Source organism: Oryzias latipes, chromosome 2 (assembly GCF_053564925.1).
Source record: "Oryzias latipes strain Hd-rR chromosome 2, Olatipes_Hd-rR_3.1".
NCBI classification, from domain to species: Eukaryota; Metazoa; Chordata; class Actinopteri; order Beloniformes; family Adrianichthyidae; genus Oryzias; species Oryzias latipes.
The window spans coordinates 31,735,059-31,747,104 of NC_136238.1; the positions used below are offsets into that span (position 1 = coordinate 31,735,059).

A 12,046-nucleotide genomic window follows, 5' to 3' on the forward strand; every position below is an offset into this window, starting at 1 on the left:
TTCAGAGATATTTGGTGTTTTCAGATAAGCAGTTAACAGTGTTTATTAATAACTCACATTGTCTATTTTGTGTTTCTGCAGTCATCCCCCAGCATTGGTTGACTGAAGATGAAGATCTCTGCAACCATCAGAGGAACTTGAGAGTTGAACTGGAGAAATCGGACCCTCCGTTTTATAAAGAGGAACCGGAGGAACCAGAACCAGCAAAGATTAAAGAGAAGCAAGACGGGTTCTACAACAGTCACCTTGATCTGGAGCAGGAGACTGATACCATGATGGAGATTCCTACTTATGAGGAAGATGAGAACAGTGAAGCAGATCCAAACAACCAGCAGAGCTTTAATGTAACTGATGAAGAAGGAAACCAACATGAAGAATCAACATCAACTACAGACGAAAAGACAGAATCAACATCAACTACAGATGAAGAGAGAGACCCAGAGAACAGAGATCAGAGGAAGAGAAGAGACAGTAGTCATGTCCAAAGTGCTGACAGCTCTCACGTGTCAGCAGATCAGTGTGACTCTGATGGTAGAAAAAATCCCAATAACGCAAATCTTGGTAAGAAATATAAACAATCTCCAAAAAAGGAGAGACTTTCCTCTATCAGGTCTGGTAAAAACTCAAGAATAATTACTATCACGCCTGGCTACATAGAAACTGGATCTGATGAAAGATGTTATATCTGTAAAGAATGTGGTAAAAGCTTTTGTAACCAATCTCTGTTCAGAATTCATATAAGAATCCATGCAGAAGACAAGATATTTTCTTGTAAAGACTGTGAGAAAAGATTTAGTCACAGATCTAGTCTCAAAAGACACATGAGAACTCACACAGGAGAAAAGCCTTTTTCTTGTAAAGAATGTAAAAAAGAAATTAGTTGTATATCTCAACTTAAATCACACATGAGAACTCACACAGGAGAAAAGCCGTTTTCTTGTAAAGAATGTGAAAAAAGTTTTAGTGATGTATCTAATCTCAGAAAACACATGAGAACTCACACAGGAGAAAAGCCTTTTTCTTGTGAAGAATGTAAAAAATGTTTTAGTCAAATATCTAATCTCAAAAAACACATGAGAATTCACACAGGAGAGAGGCCTTTTTCTTGTGAAAAATGTAAAAAACGTTTTAGTCAAATATCGAATCTCAATAAACACATGAGAACTCACATGGGAGAAAAACTTTTTTCTTGTAAAGAATGTAAAAAAAGTTTTCGTGATGTAACTAGTGTCAACGCACACATGAGAACTCACACAGGAGAAAGGCCTTTTTCCTGCAAAGAGTGTGATACAAGTTTTCGTGATGGTTTTGGTCTCAAAACACACATGAGAATTCATACAGGAGAAAAGCCTTTTTCTTGTGTAGAATGTAAAAAAAGTTTTGGCCGAGTATCTAATCTCAAAACACACATGAGAACTCACAAGACTTTCTCTTTACAAACAATATCATAAAGGAGTTAGTGTAAACTCTAAATTTTTCTGATAAGAGGTCGACACCTCAACCTCTGCACCACAGTCAAAGACTATTTTACAGGAGAGAAAAATCTGATTGCCTCCATACCATATTGATGAAGTAACTTCATTAGAGGGAGTTACAAGTGAGTATTTGAGGTGTAGAAATTAAGTTTTCTACTAATTTATTTTTATAATATGATATTCATACTTTCTAAGATTTTTCTTTAGGTTTTCATCTTCTCTACATCAAAAGCAAAAAATAAGTAATGGAACAATACATTTGAATCTTTGTGTAATGATATTAGACAAAGAGTTTTACTGCTGACAAAATATGTACAACTTTTTCACAAAATGAATTGTTTTACATGTACCTGCAAACAGAAATGAGTTGTTTTGAGTCATTAGAGCTAATTCTTGAATGTCTTCATTATGGTTAAAATGTTTTTTTTTAAATACATCTTTAATTTTAACAATTTTAATGTGATCAGTGAACATTTAATAAACATTCAAACACAAAGTAGTGACTGCAGTAAATACTTTGTCAGGTCAAGTAATATGGGTGTAACGGAACACGTAGTTGTACCAAAACGTTTCGGTATGGCACTTTCAGTTTCAAATGTAGAAAATACTGTTTTATTCACGTCTGAGGAATTCATCTTGTATTATTTATCCTCCACGTCTATAAGTCCGCTCCGTGAAAATCCTGTCCGACTTTAAATCGGACCCTGAGAGCAAATGAACATTCAAATCATCCACAGACTAAACCCCATCAGCGTTGGATTGCTGCTGACAGACAGACTTCATTGATGGCATCTTCCGTTCTGGACCTGACGTTTAGCACACCATAGCTGGATTCCAGAGCGCTTTATCAAAGCGCCTTAAGCCCGTTTGGACTCTGGCGCTCCACGCGCTGGATGAATAGTGGCGTTTGGAGGAAGTGCGGCTGCGCAGTCCGTCACTGAACACCGTCACTTCCTGGACCTCTTTCTGGGTCCTAGTGCCCTAAAGGTTACAGCTCCTGGTTCCACGAGAAAAAAGTCCATTCTAGAGGCCACTCTGACGTCATCATCATCAAAGACGGCGTTACCTAGCAACCATACCAAGACCATAGCAGCTATAGAGGGAAACACAACAAACCATCAACGGCGGTGAGTGTGCAGGTAGCCATGGCAACCACTGTCCACGTCAAAGGGAGGACCACGGCCATCCAGTCTCCAGGCTTTTGGATTGATTTGGATTTGATAAACATTTGTTTCCCACATTTTAATAGTAGAATTGAACACGGGACATATAGTGGATTGTAAGAATAGGAACAAAAACAGCAACAACAAAATAATCCTCCTCCCCTTAAAACATGCATTTGACTCTGAACAAGTCTAAAACAAATCCAAGCAAAGACCAGCGCTGGGGCTCCTGCTAGTTTCTTTTAGAAGAGCCTGCCTCTTCCAAACATAGAATGTTCAACAACTAGAGCTAAAAATGTCTGTTGGTAGATTTCTGGATGTTGGCCGTATCCCAGCGAGCAAGGCCAAGTCAGCCCCATATGGTTTCAAAGTGGACAGAAAATGTTTTTAGGAGTTTCTAGAATGTTCAACAACTAGAGCTAAATGAAACCAGTGCATGAAATGACAAAGAACTTCCTGTTTGAAAGGAATCTCATGATGGCTTCCACCTGTCTCTTTACTTTTCCTTTCTTTTTTGGGTTTCTCCTCTTTGGGAAGTTACACAAAACTGCACTTTAACCCAGAAGGAAACAACAACCGCTCCACAATCCCTAAATCCACTACAGCCTTTATCGAAACATTTACATTGACCATTATCAGACATTTGATGTCATCTCTCTGCCACCGTGACACCGAGTGATGAGTTCATGCTCCAAAGCGGCCCGATCGCTGGCTTTAGGGACTATTCCAAAAGCTTTCAATGATGGCGGGGAATGAACATTAGGAACAGATGACGGCTTGAAATGTCTGCTGTTGGTTTTCTGATCCAGACAGAAATTCAATCAAATGTCTGTGAATCCATGATTTCCTTAGAATCTTTGACTCTAGATTCAAATATTCTAAAGTGACATTTTTTGTTTTATTAATCATTTCTGGCCTTATAAAGTTCTATTAGTGACTTCTTGTAGGTTTTTTTGAACACATGTAAAATTAGGGTTTGTTTTAAACCTTCATCCAACCCATTCCATAAATCCACACCACAATTAGATAAACACATTTTCTTTTTTGTTGTTCGAATGCACTGCTATTTTTGAAATTCCTTTTTTTCTTAGATTGTAACTCCCGTCTCTGTCCTTGAACATTTGCTGTAAGTTTATTGGAAGTAAGTTGTATCTGGCTTTGTACATGACGAGAGCTGTTTTCAGTTTCACTAGATTCCATAATTTCAATAAACCAAACTTTACAAACAGAGCGCTTGTATGTGACCCATAATCCACTCCATGAACTATTCAAACAGCTTTTTTTTTGTTAGACATATAAACACTGTAGATTTGTTTTATAAGTATTTCCCCAAACTTCTACACTGTACTATAAATATGGTAGTATTATGGATGAATATATTAGTAAACCGGGCCGCACGGTGGCGCAGTGGTTAGCGCTCTTGCCTCACAGCAAGAAGGCCCCCGGTTCAAGTCCCGGCTGGGGGACATGAAAAACAGAACATCAATGGGGGACCTTTCTGTGTGGAGTTTGCATGTTCTCCCCGTGCATGCGTGGGTTTTCTCCGGGATCTCCGGCTTCCTCCCACCATCCAAAAACATGCTTCATAGGTTAATTGGCAACTCTAAATTGACCATAGGTGTGAGTGCGGGAGTGAATGAGTGTGTGAGTGAGGACATTCTACCCTGCAACAAACTGGCGACTTGTTCAGGGTGTCCCCCCTGCCTTCGCCCACAAGTGGCCGGGATAGGCTCCGGCAGCCCCGTGACCCCGAAAGGGATAAAACGGTTAAGAAAATGAATGAAAAAATGAATGAATATTAGTAAACCTGCATTCATTCTGACTCACAGATGAATCAGAGTTACAGTCAACTGGATTATTGAATCTCATTTAGACCAGATTAAAGTGAAGAAGTTAATATTTGAGTTTGTTAATGAGATACAAAATAAGTTCTAATGAACATGAATAATTATGCATCAATATTATGTATTTTCTGTTGTTAATTATAAGATTAACTATATGAAAGATTTCAATTAAAATATTTGACTGAACTTTGTCCTTCCTGATCCAAACATTTTTTCAAGTCAGAAAACATGTTAAGATTCATTTCTGTCATTTCAGCCTGTTATGTTAGCTGCCTTGGCTTAACATTTGACCGACATAAACCAGACCATGCGTTGTTCTCACGTCCGTGGTTTATTCTGTGTTCCCTTAATTGCCGTCCGAGCGGATACATACACCACAACCAATAGTTCCACTTCACTTTATCCAACACCTCCCCTTTTTAGTTAGAACACTCTTTCTTTATTAACATTAACAATTCCATTCTGGAACATAAAATAATTCCCACTATCTAGGGTATCAAATAACGTTAGCATATTCAACTTAATTTTCTTACTTCTGTTTTTCTTTTTTTTTTTCTTTTTCAAAACACAAACTTCCTTATATTTCTGTTAACCCAACACAAATTTTCATACACCATTCCTTTTTTCCTTTCCAAAAACTCTCACAGATCTAACCGCTTGGGCGGACGGGACACTCGTCCTGAAGATGTTACATAAGGTGGCTTAACCGTGTCCTGTGTGTTATGACTAGGTATACTAGATTCCCGGCCTGCATTTTCTTCCACTCCAGTCTGCTGTGTGGACACAGTTAACTCTGACCTTTCCGGAGAACGTAACGGTCTCAAATGTGTGCGGTTGCGCCTAATCTGACCTTCATCAGTGTCAATAATGTACGACCTAGGTGTAGTTGCATGTTGTACCACTGTCCCTTCTTTCTTCTCTCTTGGCAGCCATACAGTTTGACCTGTTTGAAGATCCGTCAGAGGACGGACCCGATGACGCCGATCGTACTGGTGTTGCTGGTTTGCTTTGTACCGTCTCTGTTTGGTTTTGAATTGTTTCATATTTGGCCATCTTGGGAGAAGGGTCACCGGCTGCTGTGGCAGTGTTGTCTTCAGCTGTCTGCCCATCAGCAGCTGTGCAGGGGAATAGCCGCACTCGAGCGGTGTAGCCCGATAAGAGAGAAGTGCTTTTGTCTTCTCACCTCCTCCTTTCCACAGTCCTTTAACTGTAGCTACTGCTCTTTCAGCTTCTCCGTTCGCCTGCGGGTATCTTGGACTGCTGGTGATGTGAACAAACCCGTACTCCATAGCGAAGTCCTTGAACTTTTCACTGGCGTACTGCGGTCCGTTATCCGACACCACTGTCTCTGGGATCCCATGGCGACTGAACGTCTCCTTCATGGCAGCTATGACTGTTGCAGCAGATGTCACATTCAGTTTAGCCACTTCTATGTACCTTGAGAAATAGTCCACCACCAGAATATAAGTGTCCTTATTCCAAAAGAACATATCCGTACCAACCCGCTGCCAGGGCCGCTCCGGTACTGGTGTGGTCAGTAGTGGTTCTCGATGCTCTGCTTTATGTTGTGAACATGTGTTACAATTTTCCACAACCTTACTGATGTGCACCGACAAACCTGGCCACCACACAGACTGACGAGCTCTAGCCCTGCATTTGACTATGCCCTGATGTCCATCATGAATCTGATTCAGGATCTCTTTCCTCATGCTTTGTGGAATGACCAGTCTCTGTCCTCTCAGCAACAACTCACCCGCCAGATTGAGATTGTCTTTTTCTGACCAATACTCACTCAGCTCCCGTGGCAGCACGTGCCTTTCGGGCCAGCCTGTTTTACAGCACTGGATAACTTTTGCACAAACAGGGTCGGAGTGTTGTTTTTGTTGAATCTCTCTTAGTCTGGGTTCTGTAGCAGGAATGCTCTGAACTACAGAGTCCACAAAGACTTTGACCTCTGCTTCGTTGTTCAATTCTTCTGGTGTGAACGTGTGGTTTACCGGTGCTCTAGACAGTGTGTCTGCCGTTATTAAGCACTTTCCCGGAACATGCACGATGTCAAACGTGAACTTCATAAGTCTCAATCTAAACCTCAACACTCTTGGTGGTAACTCATCTAAAGCCTTGGTGCTCAATAAAGGTACAAGAGGCTTATGATCGGTCTCCAACCTGACTCTTAGTCCATGGATGTAAGGTGCTAGTCTTTCACAAGCCCACGTCACCGCCAGAGCCTCCTTCTCTATTTGAGCGTAGTGTTTTTCTGCCGGCGTCAACCCTCTGGAAATGAACACTACCGGCCTCCAGGTTCCATCTTTTTGTTCCTGAGTGAGGACGGCCCCGAGCCCGTATGAAGATGCGTCTGCTGCCACACACGTCTTGGCGTCGATAGAGTATGAGGCGAGCACGCGTGGTGAACTCAGTTCAGTCTTTAGTTTCTGAAAAGCCTCTTTCTGAGCATTTCCCCAATGCCATTCGTTCTTCTCACAAAGCAGGTCTCTTAATGGCTTTGAAAATGATGCCAGGTGAGGAAGAAACTTTCCCAAGTAGTTGGCCATGCCCATAACTCTCCTCACTCCCTCTACATCTTGGGGTTCAGGCATCTCCATTATAGCCTTGACTTTGTTTGGGTCTGGGGACACCCCATCAGCCGTAACACAGTGACCTACAAAAGAGATTTTATCTTTAGAGAACTCACACTTGTCGTTCAGTCAGTCCCTCTGCTTCAAATCTCTGCAGCACTTTGTGAAGCCTCTCATCGTGCTGCTGCATGTCCTCTCCCACGACAACGACATCATCTGCATGGCACACCACCCCCTCACACCCCTCCAGCATCTGTGACATCCTGCGCTGGAAGTGCTCAGGAGCTGATGAAATCCCAAAAGGCAGACGGTTAAACGCGTACCTGCCAAAGGGTGTGATGAACGTTGTTAAAAGTCTGCTTTCTTTCGCCAACGGGATCTGCCAGAAGCCTGAGGTGGCATCCAATTTTGTGAACACCTTTGCTCCGGACAGCATAGCTAATGTGTGGTCCACAGCTGGGAGGATGTGTCTCTCTCGTCGCACCCACTTATTCAGGTGTGTCATGTCCACACACAACCTTATTTTCCCCGGTTTGGCTTTTGGTGCCACCACCAAGCCTGCACACCACTGTGTGGGTTGTGTCACTCTGGAAATTACACCCGCTTTTTCCATCCGCTTCAGTTCCTCTTTTACTGCGTCTCGTAGGGGTAGCGGCACTCGACGTGGAGTTGACAGGGCGTATGGGACCGCTCCTGGCTCCAACTCGATTTTGTATGGCTCTTTTAACTTCCCTAGACCAGAGAACACTGTGGGGTACATAGCCTTAAAGTTCACTGGTTGTGTCTGCACTGCACTCACTCGCTTGATGAGTTCTAGAGCAGTAATTGCGGGAAGGCCAAGCAATGGTTTATACAGTCCATTAACCACATACACATCTTGCATAGTTGTTCTTTTGTCAAAAGTCAGCTCCCCTTTGAAACGTCCCCTTACATCCAGTTTCTGCTTGCCTGGACCATACAACACTTTGCATGGTGGTTGCAATGTCCCATGCTTCTGTGGGGAGTAAATGCTGCTCGGGATAGCTGTGACACTGGCACCCGTGTCTAACTTAAACAAAGTCTTTTCCTGGTTGAGATGTACAATGTTGCTCCACTCATCAACCTCTTTGTTCTCCATTTCACCTAGAAATGCAAAATCTTCTTCATCTTCTTCACTGTTTCTTTGCTGTTGTTGTCCAATTATGTTGTGGATTCCCCCCGTGGATCTGCATTTCTTTGCATAATGTCCTTTTTTGTGACATTTCCTGCATTCTGCATCCCGGGCAGGACATTCAAACCGTGTGTGTCTTTTTAACTGTCCACATCTGCTACACTCAACTGTTTTCATGTCATTTTTGCTTGTTGCTGCTTTAAAGGGCTTTAAGTTTCGTTTTTGTATAGCCTCCACCTGTCCTGGTAGCTCCGCCCCCCTGAGAACCGGCTGCTGTCTCTTTATCTCTTCACTTTGCCTCACACGCGTCATGGCTTTCTCCAGCGTTAAATCTGCATCTACCTGCAGGCTCTCCGAAAGTCTGGCATCTCTTATTCCCACAACTATACGATCCCGTATCAGCTGCTCTCTCAATGCTCCAAACTCACAGTACTCCACCAGCATGTGCACTGGCGTAATAAAAGACTCTGCACTCTCACCCGGCTCTTGATTCCTCCGGTTGAAGCGCGCTCTTTCAAAAATGACGTTCCTCTTCCTCACGCAGTGCGCCGTGAACGCTGCAGATATGTCATCGTATGACTTTTTCTGTGCGTCTGTGAGGGGCAACACATTCAGGATGTCTTCCGCGTCGTCGCCGGCTGCATACATGAAGCTGTTCACCTGGAACTCTTGCGACTGTTTGTCGAGTCCCGAAGCTATTCTGTATCGCTCGAACCGCTTCAGCCATCTTGGCCACTCCGCAACTTTTGCGAAGTCGAACTTGCCTGGCGCTGCTAGCTGAGGCACGGCCGCTGCTCCGTCCCCGCTCCTCCTGTTTGCATCTTGCTCACTCATGACTGTCTTGTTGTCACTTCTTCACTTCTGACACCATGTTATGTTAGCTGCCTTGGCTTAACATTTGACCGACATAAACCAGACCATGCGTTGTTCTCACGTCCGTGGTTTATTCTGCGTCTGCTTCATTTCCGTCCGACCGGATACATACACCACAACCAATAGTTCCACTTCACTTTATCCAACACAGCCAACATCTCTGATGTCTCTCAGAGACTCTCAGAAGACTCAACTGAAAAGATCTCATCACACACATGATGCTCCAAGTGAGTCTGATCAGAGAGATCCAGAACTGAACCAGACCTCAAGTCCTTCATCTGAAAACTGTTGATCATCTGAACTAGAATCCAGCCTCCAAAAACTCTGACAAACACTCACTGTTCCACTGCTGGATGGATGGCTTTGAAGTCAGGAATCCAACTCTTTGACTTGTCACTCCTGAAGGACCCACAGATGGATCCAGGTTGGTTCCTGTGTAGAATGAAGGTTGCTGGTGTGAGTGCTGAGCTCTGCTATGCTACTTTAAGTCTGACAAATACTTACTGTTCCACTCCTGAATGGATGGCTTTGAATTCATGATTATATTTCTTTGATTTGTCCCTCCTGTTGGACCCCCAGCTGAATCAAGGTCCAGGTCCAAATCCAGGTTGGTTCCTGTGAAGAATGAAGGTTGCTGGTGTGAGTCCTGAGCTCTGACATTGAGAAGATCATGGACAGTTGGAGATGTTCATCTCACCTCTGAGCTTTGCTCTGGTTGTCATGGTTACCATCTCTACTTTCTGAGGGAGGGGCTCCCTCCTGTGGCTCCTCCCACTGATCCATGCTGCTGGATTCACTGGATCCACATCAGCTCACACACACCTTCCTCCTTCACCTGCAGAGGAAACCCTCCTCATCATCAGCTCTAATCCTCTTTCACCAACAGATCAGCTGCTCCTCCACTGATTGGCTCTTCTCTTGTGTTTCCTCTCAGGTTCAGGTGAATGCAGTCAGACAGCAGTGGGAGGCAGAGGAAGCTGCCATCAGCTGCTGCACTTCTGCTCTCCCTCCACCAGGTGGAGACATGGAGCTGCAGCAGCAACATTTCCATTCAGTCACTTTGACAAAGAAACAACAAACTTCCTGTTTCTACACTTCAGGAAACATGAAGCTTTAAGAAAAACAGACAGAAATCAAAGAATGAGGAGAAAAGTCTACTTCTGGGGCCTGTTTCAGAAAGGAGGTTCAACCAACTCTGAGGTTAAACTTGAACTCTGAGTTGGTCAATCGAGATTAACAACTCTGAGTTTTCTGTTTCAGAGAAGCTGATCCGAGTTAGGTCAATCAACTCTGAGTGGACTGATTCGGAGGTGAGCGTGCGCACCGCGACTATGAGAAGCCATTATCAATGGAGCGCAGATATTTCGACTAAAAAATATGAAGATGGAGGTCTTCAAGCCATAGACTTTAACAGCCTTAATGGCACCTTAAAAATAAACTGGTTAAAATCATTTATTATAATCAAAATAGTATTTGGTTCATTGTTCCTAATAAAATATTTTCCAGCCTAGGAGGGATCCAATTTTTACTCAGTTGTGATTTTGACAATAAGAAACTTCCCATCCAACTCTTGTCTTTTCATCAGCAAGTTCTCATGTATTGGAAACTCATTTATAAACACAATTACAGTCCACACAACACTCCTCTATGGAACTGCAGATACATCAGTATCAGAAACAAATCCATCTTTGTTCCAACATGGTTTGAAAATGGAATTTGGTCTTTGATGCATCTTCTTAATGACAATGCCACTCTCATGTCTTTTGATGGTTTCACAGCTAAATATGGTTCACTAACAAATGGAAAAGATTTTGAAAAAATTATTAAGGCCATTCCTCAAAATGTTGTAAACTCAGTTTCTGATCTGTTTCATGATGTCATCTACAGACGTCCTACTGTCCCCAAGCTTCTGATTAATGGACACAACATTGCAAATGCAAAACTCCCAAACCATCAAATCAGAGAATATTTTAATGAAATGTCCTTTCCCTACATCTCAAATCCAAACTATATAACCCAATATTTTAATATTTCAGAAAAGAAACAAATATGAACTAAATATTTAAAACTCCCCATTCCTCCTAAAGCCAAGGAAGTCCACTTTAAAACCTTTTCAGGTATTTACCCTTCCAAGGAATTATTAAGAAAACGGTTTGGAATTCCTGAAAATTGTTGTTCTTTTTGTCATTTGGAGATTGAAACAACTGAGAATCTTGTCTTCTGATGTCTTTTGGAATAGTTTACATTATTGGCTTTTCCCCAAGATTCCACTTTTAGCAGACTTTTCTATTAAGGATATCATTTTTGGGTTTATTTTAGAAAACAAGAACACAGAACATATTCTTGATGTTGTAATTATTTTGGGTAAATTCTATATACATAAATGTCGTTTCCTTAAAATCAAACCATTTTTTTCTATGTTTCATAAAGAACTCTGCTCTTTTTTTCATCTGTAAACTTCATGGAAAACAAACTTGCTATGGAACTTCAAAGTATCATATGTAACTTGCAGCTTCTTGATAGCCCCCTAAGCTAAGAATCATTACAATGTCTATGTAAACCCCCCTTTTTATTTACTTTTTATTTATTTTTTATTTTATTGTCTTGTATTTTTTTTTTCTATTTTATTGGTAAAAATGTTACTTTATTTTATCTTGCATTTGCTGTTTGTACATGTCCAGTACTTTTTTGGATGTTTCTATACTTTGCATAATTGTATACATTGGCTGAAACTGTTAAAAACACAAATAAAGAAAACCATTGGAAAGAGACACAGTGTGAGGACGTCACAACAGCTCTCAAAAAGTTTCCTCAATACATTTTTTTTTCTATTTTGATTTTATTTTCTTTATTATCTCCTGAATTAAAACTGTTTAAAAATATTGGAAGCTTTTTGAACCACATTAAGGTCCAGTTTAACGTTTCTTTGAAATAAAGTTTCTGCACGTGACCCGGAAGTAAACAG

General features: G+C 41.8%; 1 protein-coding gene across 4 annotated transcripts in view; it reads left to right on the forward strand.

The window, feature by feature from the left end:
* Nucleotides 1-12,046, forward strand: part of LOC144986665 (NACHT, LRR and PYD domains-containing protein 12-like) — a 515,000-nt gene that overhangs the window by 234,790 nt on the left and 268,164 nt on the right. For 3 of the 4 annotated variants that reach the window (XR_013650505.1, XR_013650506.1, XR_013650507.1), the window contains one exon: nt 82-876. The exons of the other annotated variant lie outside the window; for it this stretch is intronic. The gene's annotated coding sequence lies outside the window, so the exon portion shown is untranslated. Of the gene's footprint in view, nt 1-81; nt 877-12,046 lie in introns of those variants that run through there. 4 annotated transcript variants of the gene reach the window in all.